The sequence below is a fragment of the Ranitomeya imitator genome, chromosome 3 (genome assembly GCF_032444005.1).
Source record: "Ranitomeya imitator isolate aRanImi1 chromosome 3, aRanImi1.pri, whole genome shotgun sequence".
Lineage (NCBI taxonomy): Eukaryota > Metazoa > Chordata > Amphibia > Anura > Dendrobatidae > Ranitomeya > Ranitomeya imitator.
In genome coordinates, this window is record NC_091284.1 from 138,477,859 (window position 1) to 138,497,905 (window position 20,047).

At 38.4% G+C, this 20,047-nt stretch overlaps 1 long non-coding RNA gene across 1 annotated transcript; it reads left to right on the forward strand.

Annotated features, from left to right (window-relative positions):
* The first annotated feature begins 7,808 nt into the window (after positions 1-7,808).
* On the forward strand, positions 7,809-9,371 carry LOC138671959 (uncharacterized). Its single transcript, XR_011319505.1, has 4 exons — positions 7,809-8,058; positions 8,529-8,586; positions 8,693-8,803; positions 9,201-9,371. It is a non-coding gene; the product is annotated as an uncharacterized lncRNA (long non-coding RNA).
* The last annotated feature ends 10,676 nt before the right edge of the window (positions 9,372-20,047 follow it).

The window sequence follows — 20,047 nt, forward strand, 5'->3', positions numbered from 1 at the left end:
CCAATTGACACGAGAGTCACCACCAGGCTTATCCGAACATCTCTGGAGCCTGGCGACCAGCGGGTCCCAATCCTGGCTTTCTCCAAATGTATCCATGGTTCAGCGATGGTCACTGGAGCAGATCTGTGTCCTTTCAACCGGAGCCGAAAACCCCTAGGTTGTTTCCTATAGAATGATAGATCCGTGTCCCTCGTGACGGTGCCATGATGAATTGGCTGCTGTCCTATCTCTTGTCCGTTGGGTGTTTTGCAGAATGTCTGCTGTGTCGCTCCCTCCCAGTCTCTCAGTCTCTTTTTTTTTTTTTTTTTTTTAATAAAGTACTTTTTATTAAGGCATATATAAAAAATGTAATACAGTCTGACACAAACTTCAAATAGATACAAAAATGACAAAGCAGATTGATACATTTACATTTAACATGAACTAGCCCCTTTACCCAGTACTATGGTTGGGAATTTTTCTTGGTTCAATCTAAATCTACCCTCTTCCAAACTAGCTAACAATGGACCCTTCCCCACTATATATTCAGTGATTATCCCAGCTGATGTATTTTGGCTAGATTCTCCCCAGCCCACCATATGCTGGCATTGAGACGCTATATAATATATCCAGGGGTTAGGGACCCTATTCCCCCATCTCCCTATGCTTGTCGTCACCTCCTCTCTGTTTGTGCCAAACCACCCTTGTCCTTTGATCTCTGCAGATGCTCTAATTTGATGTGTGCCCATCCACCTTTCCAAATCAGATCCTTAAATAGAGTATTCTATAAAATTTGCTCTGTGCCAACCATACAGGAGCATTATGCAGTATATAGAGGAGCTGAGGCATAAGTATGTATCTGAGTCTCTTTGTACAGAGGCATGTAACCTATTTTTAGATATACCCAGTGTCCTTTAGTCCACCCTGACAAATAAGGAGACAAATTTTGATGACCTAAGGTACCGTCACACTAAGCGACGCTGCAGCGATACCGACAACGATCCGGATCGCTGCAGCGTCGCTGTTTGGTCGCTGGAGAGCTGTCACACAGACAGCTCTCCAGCGACCAACGATGCCGGTAACCAGGGTAAACATCGGGTAACTAAGCGCAGGGCCGCGCTTAGTAACCCGATGTTTACCATCCTAAAAGTAAAAAAAAACAAACACTACATAGTTACCTACAGCCGTCTGTCCTCCAGCGCTGTGCTCTGCATTCCTCCTGTACTGGCTGTGAGCGTCGGTCAGCCGGAAAGCAGAGCGGTGACGTCACCGCTCTGCTTTCCGGCCGCTGTGCTCACAGCCAGTACAGGAGGAGTGCAGAGCACAGCGCTGGAGGACAGACAGCGGTAGGTAAGTATGTAGTGTTTGTTTTTTTTTACTTTTAGGATGGTAACCAGGGTAAACATCGGGTTACTAAGCGCGGCCCTGCGCTTAGTTACCCGATGTTTACCCTGGTTACCAGTGAAGACATCGCTGAATCGGTGTCACACACGCCGATTCAGCGATGTCTGCGGGGAGTCCAGCGACCAAATAAAGTTCTGGACTTTCTTCCCCGACCAGCGACAGCACAGCAGGGGCCTGATCGCTGCTGCCTGTCACACTGGACGATATCGCTAGCGAGGACGCTGCAACGTCACGGATCGCTAGCGATATCTTCTAGTGTGACGGTACCTCAAGTGGCCTTGTTTGATTATGTAATCTATTTGCATAGATTTTCCTCCTCTGTTTTAAAAATCAACAAACTATCTGGGCTAGACCATGTATAATTAGCATATCAGTAGCCCTCGCTGTTCATCAAGGATAAGAGCAAACTATGTTATATCAAATATCAGCTTACAAGTCAATATTCCAGGCTTACACAAACAAGTCTGTTTCCTTGACCCACCAGAAATCAACACTTCCAAAAGCCAACATACAGATAAAAAGTCAATTCTTCTTGGTTTGCTAAACATAGTCGTTTGGGTAATTAAGATATAATCTGGTTTCTTCACATTGGTTATAGAAGAATTTCTAAACTACTGAAAGGTTCCAGTGAGCACTGTTGGGGCCATAATCAGGAAGTGGAAAGGACATAAGTAGTGTATAATAGCCAGGTTTCGTCAAACTCAATCTGACAGGTGCCCCGCCCCTATCAAAGTGTATCAAAGTGTGTAACCCCTCCCCTCCCCTTGTTTGACGGCTGGACCCCTCCCCTCCCCTTGTCTGACGGCTGGTATCCAGCTGTCCCTCCTTGTTTGATTTCCCCTTTTGATATAGTTTAATATAGTTTAATTTGTTGTAGTTTTGATATTATTCCCGTATTTTGTGGAATAACACATGTTTATAATTATAGCCTAGTCGTGTATTTATTTTACACGTGGTTTATAACACCTTTTTCATTTGTTTTATAATAGATTTTATACGTAGCCCCGAGTTTGATTCTGTAAGCTTTTGTTTTATTCACAGTGTATCCATATAGTGAATAGGGCTGATGTTTCTGTATGCAATCCTACAGCCTGTTATGTGAAAAGTATTCTCAAACACTAACTAAATGGTGAACATTACCTAAATTAGGTTAACTGTGGGTCAGCGGCTTATAGCACCTAGGTCAAGCAATTGTTGTTGTATTTGCGTACCCCATAAATGTTTATTCTCACAAACAGAAAAGTTATTGTGTCCTGAAGATGGCATCTGAGGTTATTTGTTTTTTGTATTAGCTTTCTCAGAAAACAGCTGTGTTATCTGAGGGTCAGATATTTTTGTACAAACTCATGCTGTTTGGTGATCTTTGTGAAGCAGAACTTTGTTTTATAACACATTTGTACTTGTATTGTACCTGAATTGATATTTGCTTTCTCTTTTTTGTGTCCTGAAGATGGCATCTGCAAAGTTATTTGTTATCTACTGAGGCCATTGCAAGTTGTGTTTATTCACATTGTAGCAGGTTTTATCCTTGTGGCTGCCTTATATACACAGAAGAGATATGCACCAATGTCACAACACAAGTTATAATATGACCCAATGTTACAACACAAGTAAGAAGCGGCGTGTTTTATACGAATAAAAGTCATTTAGGACTTATGTTATCATGTTTTTGCACTTTATTAATATGCTGACCACATAGGTCAGTGATTTTTTGCACTTTATTAATATGCAGGCCACATAGGTCAGTGATTTTTGCACTTTATTAACATACAACACACAAGAAATAGACATTTAGAACTTATTTATGATTAATATGCGATTATTAGGCATTTAGGACTTATGTTATCATGTTTTTGCACTTTATTAATATGCTGACCACATAGGTCAGGGATTTTTGCACTTTATTAATATGCGGTCCACATAGGTCAGTGATTTTTGCACTTTATTAACATACAACACACAAGAAATAGACATTTAGAACTTATTTATGATTAATATGCGATTATTAGGCATTTAGGACTTATGTTATCATGTTTTTGCACTTTATTAATATGCGGTTATTAGTCATTTAGGACTTATGTTATCATGTTTTTGCACTTTATTAATATGCTGACCACATAGGTCAGGGATTTTTTGTACTTTATTAATATGCGGGCCACAAACACTTCTGCACCCACGGGCGCTTCTCAACCAACCATGCATCCGGTACTCATCAGTCACTGTGAAATAATGCAAAAATACATCTGTGCGCGGCTGTCGGCATCAACATTGTGCTATTATATGTTTATGGTTCTGTAAAGAACACGCAACACATACAGAACTCACACACACACACAAATACACACAGCACACAACACGCACACATTTCTCAAAATGCCATACACTTCAGAATATATTTGCAATTCACTACGCATGTAACACATATTTCTTCGCCCCACACGCATTTAACAGTCTTTCATATGTATCGCAGAAAGATTTTAGTTCCAACTGCGGGTCAGCGGCTTAAAGAAAAGTTATTGTGGCCTTGATTCTGGGGTAACACATGTTTATAAATATAGCCTAGTCGTGTATTTATTTTACACATGGTTTATAACACATTTCATTTGTTTTTGTTGTTTGATTGTCATGTAAGAAGCGTTGTGTTTTATACGAATATAAAAGTGACACATTCCCATATATTATTACAGCTTTCATTAATTCTACATTATTTTAGCACATATTAATTTTACACTATTAATTTTACAGGAGCCTGTGCTGCCTATAATTTGACTCCTTTTTATACAAAGACATCTAACATATACAGACTTTTAATATTTTTGTGTAAAATCGCGGTCAGACAGGCACAAACACACACACACACACACACACGCACACAACACAGAACCACACACAACAAACACACAGAACCCACACACACACACACACACACACACACACAAGAAATAGACATTTAGGACTTATTTATGTTATTATCTTTATGCACTTTGAATGTGCTGTCTATAATTTGACTCTATCCTTGTTTTGTTGAAAATAACTGGACATACATAAGAAACCGGGCAATATATCTTTATAGAAATAACACTTCTGCACTCTTTGTGTATTTCTATCAGTTTTATTCAGGCATTTATAACACAACATGTTTGATATTGGTAATTTGATTCTGGGAACACATTTTAAGTTACTGCTGCACATGTATTACTGTTTTTCTTGTTTTTTGTGTAAAATTTCGTTGTTGGCTTACAAAGACATTTCTTTGAGAAATGTGTAGCATAACCAATTACCCATCACGGCCACTAGATGGCAGAATATCATATTAATTATTCTGGGATAACATTTCTCTTTGTGCCTATTAATTTTACAGGAGCCTGTGCTGCCTATAATTTGACTCCTTTTTATACAAAGACATCTAACATATACAGACTTTTAATATTTTTGTGTAAAATCGCGGTCAGACAGGCACAAACACACACACACACACACACGCACACAACACAGAACCACACACAACAAACACACAGAACCCACACACACACACACACACACACACACACAAGAAATAGACATTTAGGACTTATTTATGTTATTATCTTTATGCACTTTGAATGTGCTGTCTATAATTTGACTCTATCCTTGTTTTGTTGAAAATAACTGGACATACATAAGAAACCGGGCAATATATCTTTATAGAAATAACACTTCTGCACTCTTTGTGTATTTCTATCAGTTTTATTCAGGCATTTATAACACAACATGTTTGATATTGGTAATTTGATTCTGGGAACACATTTTAAGTTACTGCTGCACATGTATTACTGTTTTTCTTGTTTTTTTTTGTGTAAAATTTCGTTGTTGGCTTACAAAGACATTTCTTTGAGAAATGTGTAGCATAACCAATTACCCATCACGGCCACTAGATGGCAGAATATCATATTAATTATTCTGGGATAACATTTCTCTTTGGGCATTTCTATCAGTTTTATTTATGCTTTTATAACACAACATGTCTGCTATTGTTAATTTGATTCGGGGATAACACATGTTTATAAAAATAACGCTATAGCAAGCGGTAATGTCAAATTCTGAAAATAGCCATTTTATATTGAATTACTAACATTTTTCTATTTTAGCGCTGACACAGCCACATATATTATTCCAGCTTTCTTTAATTCTGCATTATTTTATCACATGATGAAAATAGTCATTTTATATTGAATTACTGCAGCTCGCGGCGCGTTACCACTGGACTCGTTTCTCAATTAATTTCCCAGCTGACGACGCTATCTATAATTCTGCGTATACCTTAGGCGTGTATTTACATGACAGTGTAATTATTTCTCACAATAAAACAACAGCTCAAATTTTAAGTTAGCTAACAGCATAATGATGACAAATGCATCTTTGCGGAATCTGATAACGACACGCTGAACAAAGGACGGAGCCTGACAAATACACACAACACACAACACGCACATATTATGAAAAATGACAACCATTGTATGTGATTTAAAAGACTTTAGTTAGATTTATCAGGGGTGATTTAGTTTGAAAGCACGCAGCTCCTCGGTAATGTCATGTGTTGGACACGCATTTAACAGTCTTTCATATGTATCGCAGAAAGATTTTAGTTCCATCTGTGCGAGTTTGCTTTGAGCGTACTGCGCAGACATGTCAGTAAACATTTTGACATGGTCAGCATCCCACGAAGGACGACCTGTGTAAGGTGTATGTACAGCAACTTTCTGCTTTCTACCTACACGGCGTCGGGATACGGTTCGTTTCTTTAGAGGTAATACAGGGGCAAAAACGCTAGAAAAGTCTGCAAGAGCAGTATCTGCAGATTGCACAGTCTGGCACACAGGTATATTGAGGGGCTCTGTGGGTGACCACATACCCTCGGAGAGCTGTTCAATTTCTCTGTTTTCAGGCGTAACTTGGGGTATGGCGCCTGTGCTATTGGCGGGCCGAGTTATGCGGGGCCTAGCGTTCGGCGCTGCACGTTTCTCTCTTGAAACGTTCGTATATTTCTGATGTGAAATCTTGGGGCTTGGATTCCCGGGTTGTTTTGGTGCAGCGTAGCATTCATCACGATCCACAACACAGATGGGCGAGAGAGATGTTGTTCGCACCGCCGTATTAGCTCTTTGTGGTTGATTCTCTTCAGTGTCGTAATTACGCCGGTGCAAAACTCGTTGTTGAAGAGGCGACGTATCTAAAAGAAAAGATACAAGTGGCGGTTAGCCGCGAAACGGCGCAAAATTGGAAAAGCTAAACGGCGACGCATAGCTATGATCATACGTAATATTTGAAAAGTTAATGGGGACAGGTAGCCATGAAATCATTGTAACAATATTTACATAAACCTGTATAGAGCAGTCCAGATATATACTTACAAGTATGAAGCGGGAATTGTCCCACATCAGCTCCTGGTTTAACGGGAGGCGCAATGCTCAAACTCGCAGAGGCGGGAATATTCTCTTTTTCAAGCTGTATTTTCCGGGCAACTAGATTAGCGGGTGTAAGTAAAAATATACCGATTAGCGAACACAGAATTGATTTTCTACACAAAACTGCAGCGGTGAGAAGAATATATATATATATATATATATATATATTCAAAAATGAATTTTCTGACAGTTAGCTAGCAGCTGTAAGTAAATATGAGTATTACACAAAAGTGAGAATCGACTGTATTTCAAGTGAACAGATACCTTTTCTATTCTTGAAACATCGGCGTAACGAGTTGCCGCGTCTTTTAGGCGCATCGGGTTTCGCTGAAGTTGCAGGGTTCTTGACATCTATGATCTCCACGTCTGAACCCAGCGTATCTCGTGGTTCGGGAACACACCAGTTTTCAGCCATAGCGTCAGATGTCTCCGTGTCAGTATCTGTATGAGAAATTGCGCGTAGTTCGTGTTTACATACAAAGGATTAAAGCAACTGATATAGTATAATATAGTTTTACGGTATAAACATATTTGCGGTGTAAATTAATATAGCAAGACTTATGCCGCTATATATTAATAATTCAGTATTATATTGATGGCTACCGCTATTATTTGTTTTATTAATTTAATCATATATTTATTATGCCATAATTTGTGTAATACAATAGTTAATAGATGCTATAGTTTTACGCCATAAACAGTATATATTAACATAGATAATATATATATATATATATATTTAGCTTTCTTACATGTGATACATGAAAGATAAATATCTTTGTACCGTGTTACAATGACATTTTTCCCTATCTAAAAGCAAAAAGGTGCTCCTAATTACCCATGATGAGATGAAGAGCAGGCCCATTATCGGCTATCGGCGCCACGGCTTCAATGCGCGCATAATTCTGCGTTATGAAATTATTGCGCCAATCGGGCATGAATATATAATTAATATAATTTACTTATAATATAATGACACAATCAGAATGAGTCAATACTCTGTACATTATACGCGTATAATACCGAGTTAATACATGCATTAATTGCATGTATGACTGTGTTCTGGGTGTTAACAGAAGGCGTGTGATGTGGCGTAACTGGGTGTGTTTCTGGGTGTTAACACCTGAGTTGCTTTCTGACACTCAGGATAAATACAGCTGCCTGTCCCACTACAGTACAACAGACATCCACCAGAAGTCCGACTAGGATAAAAAGCAGAGCTATTCTAAATGTAAGTATATAAGACAGTTGTGTTATTATTCGCAAATGCATAATTATATTTAACTATGCATCTCTAAACCATAATTAAGGATGTTATTTGTTTAATAAGTTAGTGTTATACTGGCAGCTAACTGCATATTTAGTAGCGATGTATAATATAGTTTTTTACTGTATAAGCAATATTTGTGGGACATAATTAATATAGAAAGGCTTATGGATGGGGCATAACAACCATTGTTATCTGACATGTGCGCGCAATTAGTCACGGGTGCCGTATAATGCTGTTTCCTGTAGGTGTGTTCACGGTGGGTGGTAATTTCTCTCTGAACAGTTGCGCTACTCTCTGAAAAGTAGGTGTTTACTGTTTTATTTGCGGTCTAATATTATCAATGCCTGTAAAGCATATTTTTGTAACGTAGTTTTAAACTGTATTTATTGGCGGCGCAGTTATAGATAAAACTTATCCCCTATTTATTTAAGATGGAAGCCCAATACCCTCGCGAGCAATGCAGCCCCCTTCTTGCAAGCACACAATTAGGTATTATACGCGTATAATGTACAGAGTATTGACTCATTCTGATTGTGTCATTATATTATAAGTAAATTATATTAATTATATATTCATGCATTCTTTCTTATTTAAGAGCCGTGTATGTCGCCCGATTGGCGCAATAATTTCATAACGCAGAATTATGCGCGCATTGAAGCCGTGGCGCCGATAGCCGATAATGGGCCTGCTCTTCATCTCATCATGGGTAATTAGGAGCACCTTTTTGCTTTTAGATAGGGAAAAATGTCATTGTAACACGGTACAAAGATATTTATCTTTCATGTATCACATGTAAGAAAGCTAAATATATATATATATATATATTATCTATGTTAATATATACTGTTTATGGCGTAAAACTATAGCATCTATTAACTATTGTATTACACAAATTATGGCATAATAAATATATGATTAAATTAATAAAACAAATAATAGCGGTAGCCATCAATATAATACTGAATTATTAATATATAGCGGCATAAGTCTTGCTATATTAATTTACACCGCAAATATGTTTATACCGTAAAACTATATTATACTATATCAGTTGCTTTAATCCTTTGTATGTAAACACGAACTACGCGCAATTTCTCATACAGATACTGACACGGAGACATCTGACGCTATGGCTGAAAACTGGTGTGTTCCCGAACCACGCGATACGCTGGGTTCAGACGTGGAGATCATAGATGTCAAGAACCCTGCAACTTCAGCGAAACCCGATGCGCCTAAAAGACGCGGCAACTCGTTACGCCGATGTTTCAAGAATAGAAAAGGTATCTGTTCACTTGAAATACAGTCGATTCTCACTTTTGTGTAATACTCATATTTACTTACAGCTGCTAGCTAACTGTCAGAAAATTCATTTTTGAATATATATATATATATATATATATATTCTTCTCACCGCTGCAGTTTTGTGTAGAAAATCAATTCTGTGTTCGCTAATCGGTATATTTTTACTTACACCCGCTAATCTAGTTGCCCGGAAAATACAGCTTGAAAAAGAGAATATTCCCGCCTCTGCGAGTTTGAGCATTGCGCCTCCCGTTAAACCAGGAGCTGATGTGGGACAATTCCCGCTTCATACTTGTAAGTATATATCTGGACTGCTCTATACAGGTTTATGTAAATATTGTTACAATGATTTCATGGCTACCTGTCCCCATTAACTTTTCAAATATTACGTATGATCATAGCTATGCGTCGCCGTTTAGCTTTTCCAATTTTGCGCCGTTTCGCGGCTAACCGCCACTTGTATCTTTTCTTTTAGATACGTCGCCTCTTCAACAACGAGTTTTGCACCGGCGTAATTACGACACTGAAGAGAATCAACCACAAAGAGCTAATACGGCGGTGCGAACAACATCTCTCTCGCCCATCTGTGTTGTGGATCGTGATGAATGCTACGCTGCACCAAAACAACCCGGGAATCCAAGCCCCAAGATTTCACATCAGAAATATACGAACGTTTCAAGAGAGAAACGTGCAGCGCCGAACGCTAGGCCCCGCATAACTCGGCCCGCCAATAGCACAGGCGCCATACCCCAAGTTACGCCTGAAAACAGAGAAATTGAACAGCTCTCCGAGGGTATGTGGTCACCCACAGAGCCCCTCAATATACCTGTGTGCCAGACTGTGCAATCTGCAGATACTGCTCTTGCAGACTTTTCTAGCGTTTTTGCCCCTGTATTACCTCTAAAGAAACGAACCGTATCCCGACGCCGTGTAGGTAGAAAGCAGAAAGTTGCTGTACATACACCTTACACAGGTCGTCCTTCGTGGGATGCTGACCATGTCAAAATGTTTACTGACATGTCTGCGCAGTACGCTCAAAGCAAACTCGCACAGATGGAACTAAAATCTTTCTGCGATACATATGAAAGACTGTTAAATGCGTGTCCAACACATGACATTACCGAGGAGCTGCGTGCTTTCAAACTAAATCACCCCTGATAAATCTAACTAAAGTCTTTTAAATCACATACAATGGTTGTCATTTTTCATAATATGTGCGTGTTGTGTGTTGTGTGTATTTGTCAGGCTCCGTCCTTTGTTCAGCGTGTCGTTATCAGATTCCGCAAAGATGCATTTGTCATCATTATGCTGTTAGCTAACTTAAAATTTGAGCTGTTGTTTTATTGTGAGAAATAATTACACTGTCATGTAAATACACGCCTAAGGTATACGCAGAATTATAGATAGCGTCGTCAGCTGGGAAATTAATTGAGAAACGAGTCCAGTGGTAACGCGCCGCGAGCTGCAGTAATTCAATATAAAATGACTATTTTCATCATGTGATAAAATAATGCAGAATTAAAGAAAGCTGGAATAATATATGTGGCTGTGTCAGCGCTAAAATAGAAAAATGTTAGTAATTCAATATAAAATGGCTATTTTCAGAATTTGACATTACCGCTTGCTATAGCGTTATTTTTATAAACATGTGTTATCCCCGAATCAAATTAACAATAGCAGACATGTTGTGTTATAAAAGCATAAATAAAACTGATAGAAATGCCCAAAGAGAAATGTTATCCCAGAATAATTAATATGATATTCTGCCATCTAGTGGCCGTGATGGGTAATTGGTTATGCTACACATTTCTCAAAGAAATGTCTTTGTAAGCCAACAACGAAATTTTACACAAAAAAAAACAAGAAAAACAGTAATACATGTGCAGCAGTAACTTAAAATGTGTTCCCAGAATCAAATTACCAATATCAAACATGTTGTGTTATAAATGCCTGAATAAAACTGATAGAAATACACAAAGAGTGCAGAAGTGTTATTTCTATAAAGATATATTGCCCGGTTTCTTATGTATGTCCAGTTATTTTCAACAAAACAAGGATAGAGTCAAATTATAGACAGCACATTCAAAGTGCATAAAGATAATAACATAAATAAGTCCTAAATGTCTATTTCTTGTGTGTGTGTGTGTGTGTGTGTGTGTGGGTTCTGTGTGTTTGTTGTGTGTGGTTCTGTGTTGTGTGCGTGTGTGTGTGTGTGTGTGTTTGTGCCTGTCTGACCGCGATTTTACACAAAAATATTAAAAGTCTGTATATGTTAGATGTCTTTGTATAAAAAGGAGTCAAATTATAGGCAGCACAGGCTCCTGTAAAATTAATAGGCACAAAGAGAAATGTTATCCCAGAATAATTAATATGATATTCTGCCATCTAGTGGCCGTGATGGGTAATTGGTTATGCTACACATTTCTCAAAGAAATGTCTTTGTAAGCCAACAACGAAATTTTACACAAAAAACAAGAAAAACAGTAATACATGTGCAGCAGTAACTTAAAATGTGTTCCCAGAATCAAATTACCAATATCAAACATGTTGTGTTATAAATGCCTGAATAAAACTGATAGAAATACACAAAGAGTGCAGAAGTGTTATTTCTATAAAGATATATTGCCCGGTTTCTTATGTATGTCCAGTTATTTTCAACAAAACAAGGATAGAGTCAAATTATAGACAGCACATTCAAAGTGCATAAAGATAATAACATAAATAAGTCCTAAATGTCTATTTCTTGTGTGTGTGTGTGTGTGTGTGTGTGTGTGGGTTCTGTGTGTTTGTTGTGTGTGGTTCTGTGTTGTGTGCGTGTGTGTGTGTGTGTGTGTGTTTGTGCCTGTCTGACCGCGATTTTACACAAAAATATTAAAAGTCTGTATATGTTAGATGTCTTTGTATAAAAAGGAGTCAAATTATAGGCAGCACAGGCTCCTGTAAAATTAATAGTGTAAAATTAATATGTGCTAAAATAATGTAGAATTAATGAAAGCTGTAATAATATATGGGAATGTGTCACTTTTATATTCGTATAAAACACAACGCTTCTTACATGACAATCAAACAACAAAAACAAATGAAATGTGTTATAAACCATGTGTAAAATAAATACACGACTAGGCTATATTTATAAACATGTGTTACCCCAGAATCAAGGCCACAATAACTTTTCTTTAAGCCGCTGACCCGCAGTTGGAACTAAAATCTTTCTGCGATACATATGAAAGACTGTTAAATGCGTGTGGGGCGAAGAAATATGTGTTACATGCGTAGTGAATTGCAAATATATTCTGAAGTGTATGGCATTTTGAGAAATGTGTGCGTGTTGTGTGCTGTGTGTATTTGTGTGTGTGTGTGAGTTCTGTATGTGTTGCGTGTTCTTTACAGAACCATAAACATATAATAGCACAATGTTGATGCCGACAGCCGCGCACAGATGTATTTTTGCATTATTTCACAGTGACTGATGAGTACCGGATGCATGGTTGGTTGAGAAGCGCCCGTGGGTGCAGAAGTGTTTGTGGCCCGCATATTAATAAAGTACAAAAAATCCCTGACCTATGTGGTCAGCATATTAATAAAGTGCAAAAACATGATAACATAAGTCCTAAATGACTAATAACCGCATATTAATAAAGTGCAAAAACATGATAACATAAGTCCTAAATGCCTAATAATCGCATATTAATCATAAATAAGTTCTAAATGTCTATTTCTTGTGTGTTGTATGTTAATAAAGTGCAAAAATCACTGACCTATGTGGACCGCATATTAATAAAGTGCAAAAATCCCTGACCTATGTGGTCAGCATATTAATAAAGTGCAAAAACATGATAACATAAGTCCTAAATGCCTAATAATCGCATATTAATCATAAATAAGTTCTAAATGTCTATTTCTTGTGTGTTGTATGTTAATAAAGTGCAAAAATCACTGACCTATGTGGCCTGCATATTAATAAAGTGCAAAAAATCACTGACCTATGTGGTCAGCATATTAATAAAGTGCAAAAACATGATAACATAAGTCCTAAATGACTTTTATTCGTATAAAACACGCCGCTTCTTACTTGTGTTGTAACATTGGGTCATATTATAACTTGTGTTGTGACATTGGTGCATATCTCTTCTGTGTATATAAGGCAGCCACAAGGATAAAACCTGCTACAATGTGAATAAACACAACTTGCAATGGCCTCAGTAGATAACAAATAACTTTGCAGATGCCATCTTCAGGACACAAAAAAGAGAAAGCAAATATCAATTCAGGTACAATACAAGTACAAATGTGTTATAAAACAAAGTTCTGCTTCACAAAGATCACCAAACAGCATGAGTTTGTACAAAAATATCTGACCCTCAGATAACACAGCTGTTTTCTGAGAAAGCTAATACAAAAAACAAATAACCTCAGATGCCATCTTCAGGACACAATAACTTTTCTGTTTGTGAGAATAAACATTTATGGGGTACGCAAATACAACAACAATTGCTTGACCTAGGTGCTATAAGCCGCTGACCCACAGTTAACCTAATTTAGGTAATGTTCACCATTTAGTTAGTGTTTGAGAATACTTTTCACATAACAGGCTGTAGGATTGCATACAGAAACATCAGCCCTATTCACTATATGGATACACTGTGAATAAAACAAAAGCTTACAGAATCAAACTCGGGGCTACGTATAAAATCTATTATAAAACAAATGAAAAAGGTGTTATAAACCACGTGTAAAATAAATACACGACTAGGCTATAATTATAAACATGTGTTATTCCACAAAATACGGGAATAATATCAAAACTACAACAAATTAAACTATATTAAACTATATCAAAAGGGGAAATCAAACAAGGAGGGACAGCTGGATACCAGCCGTCAGACAAGGGGAGGGGAGGGGTCCAGCCGTCAAACAAGGGGAGGGGAGGGGTTACACACTTTGATACACTTTGATAGGGGCGGGGCACCTGTCAGATTGAGTTTGACGAAACCTGGCTATTATACACTACTGACATAATTTCATCATAAAAAAGCTACGACCAAAGGACCACCTGTGGAGAACTACATAAAGTCCTGGAATCAGCAGGTACAATTGTTTCAAAGAAAACAATAAGCAGTGCATTCAACTTTTATGGCCTGTATGCACGCTCACCACACAAGACTCCAATGCTGAACAAAAGGCATGTTAAAATTTCTTCAATAGCATTTAGACAAGCCTGAGAAATACTGGGAGAATAAAAATATAGTCTGGTTTTGTTTTTGTTTTTGGAACTTTGATCCCTGTTATATATGGGGTATTTTTAATGCATACCGATAATGTTTTATAGTTTTAATAGAGGGACGTTTTCTGGCATATAACAGTTAGCTTACACCCTATTATTCTATTACGTGATAATAGAGAATATAGTCTGGTCAGATGAGACCATACTAATAGTGACGTTTGGAGGTGGGAACATGATGGTGTGCTGCTGTTTTTCAGCATATGGCACTGGGGACCTCATATGATTTAAGGAAGGATGAATGGACAAATATACCTAGACATTTTTAAGACATTTCAGCAGACAATGATCCAAAACACACAGCCAAGGAAACCCTCAATTGGTTTCAGAGAAAGAAAAAACTGCTATTATTGCCAGCCCAATCACCAGCCCTGAATCCAATACAAGGAACTAAAGCTCAGAGTTCATAGAAGGAGCCCACGGAACCTTCTGGATTTGCGTGGAAGAATGGGACAAAATCACACCGGAGTATTGCATGTGCCTAGTTTCTCCATATAGAAGGCGTCTTGAAGTTTTCATCACCAATAAAGGCTTTTGCACGATGTATAAATTGAATTTCAGTAAGTGGGTTCAGTACTTTTTTATCTATGGTTTGATTTCTTTGCCCGTGTAAATTTGGTGGGTTGTTACTGACATTTGGTGAGAATTTAATGTCAGCAGCACTGTTAGAAGTATAATTACTTAGAGAACTTGTGACGTGTTCAAAAGGTATTTCACCCGATGCGTGTGTGTATATATATATATATATATAGCAAATATTTGTGCTGTGTAAAGGAAATTATATATGGCTTTCTAATTATTGTAAAAATATAAACATGAAAATAGTGATGTGCGTTTGTATTCAGCCCTCTGTTGTCTGATACCCCTAAATAAAATCCTGAGTGACCAATTGCCTCCAGAAGTCACGCAATCAGTAGAGTCCACCTGTGTGAAATTTATTGTCAAGTTCACTACAGCTGTTCTGTGAAGGGCTAAGAGGTTTGTCTGAGAACATTAAACCGCAACTTGAAAACCAAGCAACACACCAGACAGGTCAGGGATAACGTTGTGGAGACAGGAGACAAGTAAGGTAGGGTTAGTTGCTTGTGTGTGTGTGTGTGCAGGAGGGAGAATCTGTCCACAGGACAACTGTTAGTCGTATATTCCATGAATCTGACCTTTTATGGAAGAGTGGCAAGAAGAAAACAATTTTTGAAAGCCAGCCATGAGAAGTCCTGTTTGCAGTTTGGAAAAATCCATGTAAGGGACACAGCAAGCATGTGGAAGAAGGTACACTGGTCTGTTGAGATCAAAATAGAACTTTTAGGGCTAAATGCAAAACTCTAAATGTGGTGAAAAAATAACAACATGGTACATCACCATGAAACACCATCCCCAGTGGTGGCAACATCATTCTGTGGGGATGCTTTTCTTCACCAGGGAAAGGGAATCTGGTCAGAGTTGATGGGAAGATGGATGGTGCTAAATACAAGGCCATCCTAGAGGAAAAACTGTTAGAGGCTGCAAAAAAACTTGAGAATGGGGTGTAGGTTCACCTTCAAGTTGGACAATGACTCTAAACATGCTGCCAGAGCTACAATGGATGGTTTAGATCAAAGCATATTCATTTGTGTGACTGGCCCAGTCACAGTCCAGACTTAAATCCTATTGAGAATCTGAGACAAGACTTGAAAATTGGCTGTAGCTCAGTGAGATTGGATGGAGGCGTCTGTGAAGAGCAGTTTGCAAAAAACAATGGGCAAAAATGTCACCTCTAGATGTGCAAAACTAGTCGAGACAGAACCCAAAAGACTTGCAGTAGTAATTTCAGCGAATGGTGATCCTACAATGTATCAGACTACAGGGGGTCGAATACAAATGCACGTCACAATTTGTAAATTAATAATTCAGAAAACCATGTATCATTTCATTTACACTTCACAAATACTGACTACTTTGTTGATATATTACAGCAAAATCCAAATAAAAAACAAAAAACATTAAGTTTGTTGGTTTAAGGTGAAAAAAAATGTGGGGAAAAAATGTGGAACACGTCACAGCGTATGAACACTGTATATGCTCATCAAAACTGGAGATATGTTGATAATGCAGCGATCAGAGATTTCTCATGACATCACAGAAGAATAGAAAAACAAGAAGAAACAGCATCCAATCCAGGTGAAAAAGAGAAAAAATCTTTATTCCTCCATGATACAACGTTTCGACCAGTGTTGGTCTTTCTCAAGTACCAACACGGGTCGAAACGTTGTATCATGGCGGAATAAAGATTTTTTTTCTCTCTTTTTCACCTGGATTGGCTGCTGTGTGTTTTTGGATTGTTGTATCTCCAATTGGTTCCGCTGGAGATGGAACATGTATTAAAGTACATGAAAGTACTGTTGGGCCGCCTTCTATATGCTGGATCACAGAACAGAACGACAGATGTATATACGCCTCATTCATGCAGATGTATACGCGCCTCGTTCATACCTCTGTTAATCACATACATGTTCAATCCGTGTTTTTCATGTATTGCACATGTACCTGAAAAGGCTTCATACAGCCGTGAATATCACAGAGAGAACTCATACTAATTATAATCTATGGTGCCATTCACGTCTGTGTATTTTGTGGACACGTCTGTTTTTGATCCAAATCACAGATCAAAATTACCCACACAAGTCTATAGGATGGCAAACGTGTGCTGTGATCAGCCTCGCAATGAATAGGAGAGGCTTTGTAGTTTATTTTTGGTTTCTCACATGTAAAAAAGACACTGATGAAACACTGTAAAAACTGACCAAACACTGATAAAAATCGTATCCAAAGCCCTGCTGAAAAAAGGACCATTTTTTGCATACGGGGAAACTCACTAATGACTGAATGAGGGCTAAGAGGTTTTGTGCCTGTTTTACAGTGATCATTTGTATAGCACAATGTTATGGATGCAGATTGTTGTGTAGCACGTTTTTCAATATCCTCGTAACACATTTAACATCCCGTATTCGGATCTGTGAAGGAACCAGCATAAATGCTGTGCGCCTGATCATGTCCGTGTTCCCAAGCTTTATCCTTCCCGATTACTATGTCCATTCATCCTATAAGGCAATGACCGCCTACTGTATATTTTCGGAGCTTGGACTTTCGAGACCTTCCACCACTTTACAGATTGTGCCTGGGATTTTTTTGGATAGTTTTCTCTGTACAAAACAGGAACCACATTTACAAGGCGATTGTAAATCTCTGCACCACTTTACATTTACATCATTATTGCGAGGTTTTTCTTATACCATACAATCACTATTTTTAAATGCTTACATGTCAAATCATATTCTCAGTAATTTTCACTTGAAATGGGAAGGAAATGTCTAAAAATCAGCTTTCTTTTAGTGCTAATAAGAAATGTGTAGATTCTTGTCACTGTGTGATGTGCACAATGACAGTGCACTCTCTCGCTGGCTCAAATCAGCAGTAACGAGCTGGCAACAGAGCGCGTTGGAAGACAAATACCCTGCATGCAGAGCCCATCACCACCCTCGCAAATGACATGATGCGCTGGGATTCTCAAACAAAGCGTCATCACAAAGGAAGTAGTAAAAAATAAAGCATTTAGTGTAGTGAGGAAGGATAGAGAATTTTGAATTACAGTATAGTAGAAAGTATATTAGATTATGGCACTAAATAGGCATTTAGCATGAAAATTAATTTGTTTCGGACCACCCCTGTAAAGACCCCCAAATATATTAGATAAAATTGGCTAATATGTATGGGTGGCTCCTGATATCATCTGTTGGAATTCAGTTGGCCAATCCTCTTCTTCCGCAGGCAGATAAGTCTCTGCAAGATGATTTGAGCCAAACGTTCCTGTGTACGGGAGTTGGCAGAGATCGCCGTCAACACTTATCTAAAGGTGTGTGTCCTGCTTCAACCCTTGTTCATTTAGTACCTTAGATGGCCCCAAGATGGAGCAGAATGGGGGTCTTGGCTTACATATAGCATTTTATTTTCACTTTTTACAACTGAATAAATTGTGGTACAGTGCTAGGAAAATATCATTCCTTATTCACACACAGCTTCAGCGTGCAGTCTCATGACCGTGGTGCACAGTACGTAGCCCACCCACGGGTCTCCTGATCTGCACCAACAGCGCCGTAGGCTGTAAAATACGGCTGTGCAAATGCACTTAGTACAAACAGAGGTCTTGTTCTGCCATCTCGGAGCATGGCAAGAATTCCCCAATGACTTCAATAACAGATGCAGAACAGTCCACAAGCACCTTTTACATGCAACGCTGAACTTACATTTTCTATAGAAAGAGGTGTAGGAACATTTCCTGGAAAACCATGTCAGACAAAGCAGTTTTGCTGCAATTGTGCATTAGTGGAGGAGTTGTGACAGTATGTGACCAAAGCCTACGGGTGCGTCCTCACTATAGGGACAAATTAACGCTGAGTCTATGTTGCACAGTTGTCATGTGTTTATTTGTGTGTAATAACATTTGCTGGTTGTTATATGAATTGTATCTTGCATTTTTCACCAGTTTAACTCAGCAGAATCGATTTTTAATATTCCAAGCTCTATGAATTGACGAACATAAACTAGCTGCTATGAGGTTTCCTATATATAGTAACAGCAATTTCTGCTTCGTTCTGAACATGTGCTACATAGAGAAGTAGCAGCACAGCATGGAGATTATAGGCCAGTACTGAGCTGTGTGGCTGTAACTCCAGCTCTGGGATAACTAAATCACTAACTGACTTTGGCAGTTTCTGTCTGACTCTGCTCCACACTTCTCCTCCCCTCTCTCTCTCTCTCTTTACATAGGAGGTGTAACCTGACACCTCACTTTGCTGGCAATGTTTTGTAGAGGTAATGTTGAATTCAGGAAGATGGGAAGCAGAAGTGGTTCATATGTGGAGAAAGAAGCAGAATTCTCTGCTAAGATATATTACAAGATTTCTTATATTCACTTGTACTATTAATTTATTCAATGTTTCTTGAACAGACCGTGACTAAAGGCAATCAGCAGGAAATTCACACCCCAAATTATTTATGCACACATGAAGCTCTTTCAAAGACAAGTGCAACAGTATGGAGAATTTAGAGTTAGAATTGCTATGCTAATAATGCTGAATGACTATATGTAGATCTGAAGCCTCTGTCACTCCAGCTCTATTCCCCATCATGACAGCCTTTATGCTGAGTGACTTCAAGCAGAACAGCCATCAGCCAAGCAAGAGGAGACGTCACTGGGCAGGGCAACATTAGCTGGAGTGACACAGGCTGCCGATCTACATATAGCTTTTCAGACTCATTTGTATATCAACTCAAAAGCCAATTTCTCAGTAGAGATGAAACGGAGTGGCCAGGTAATGTATTGCTAGATTT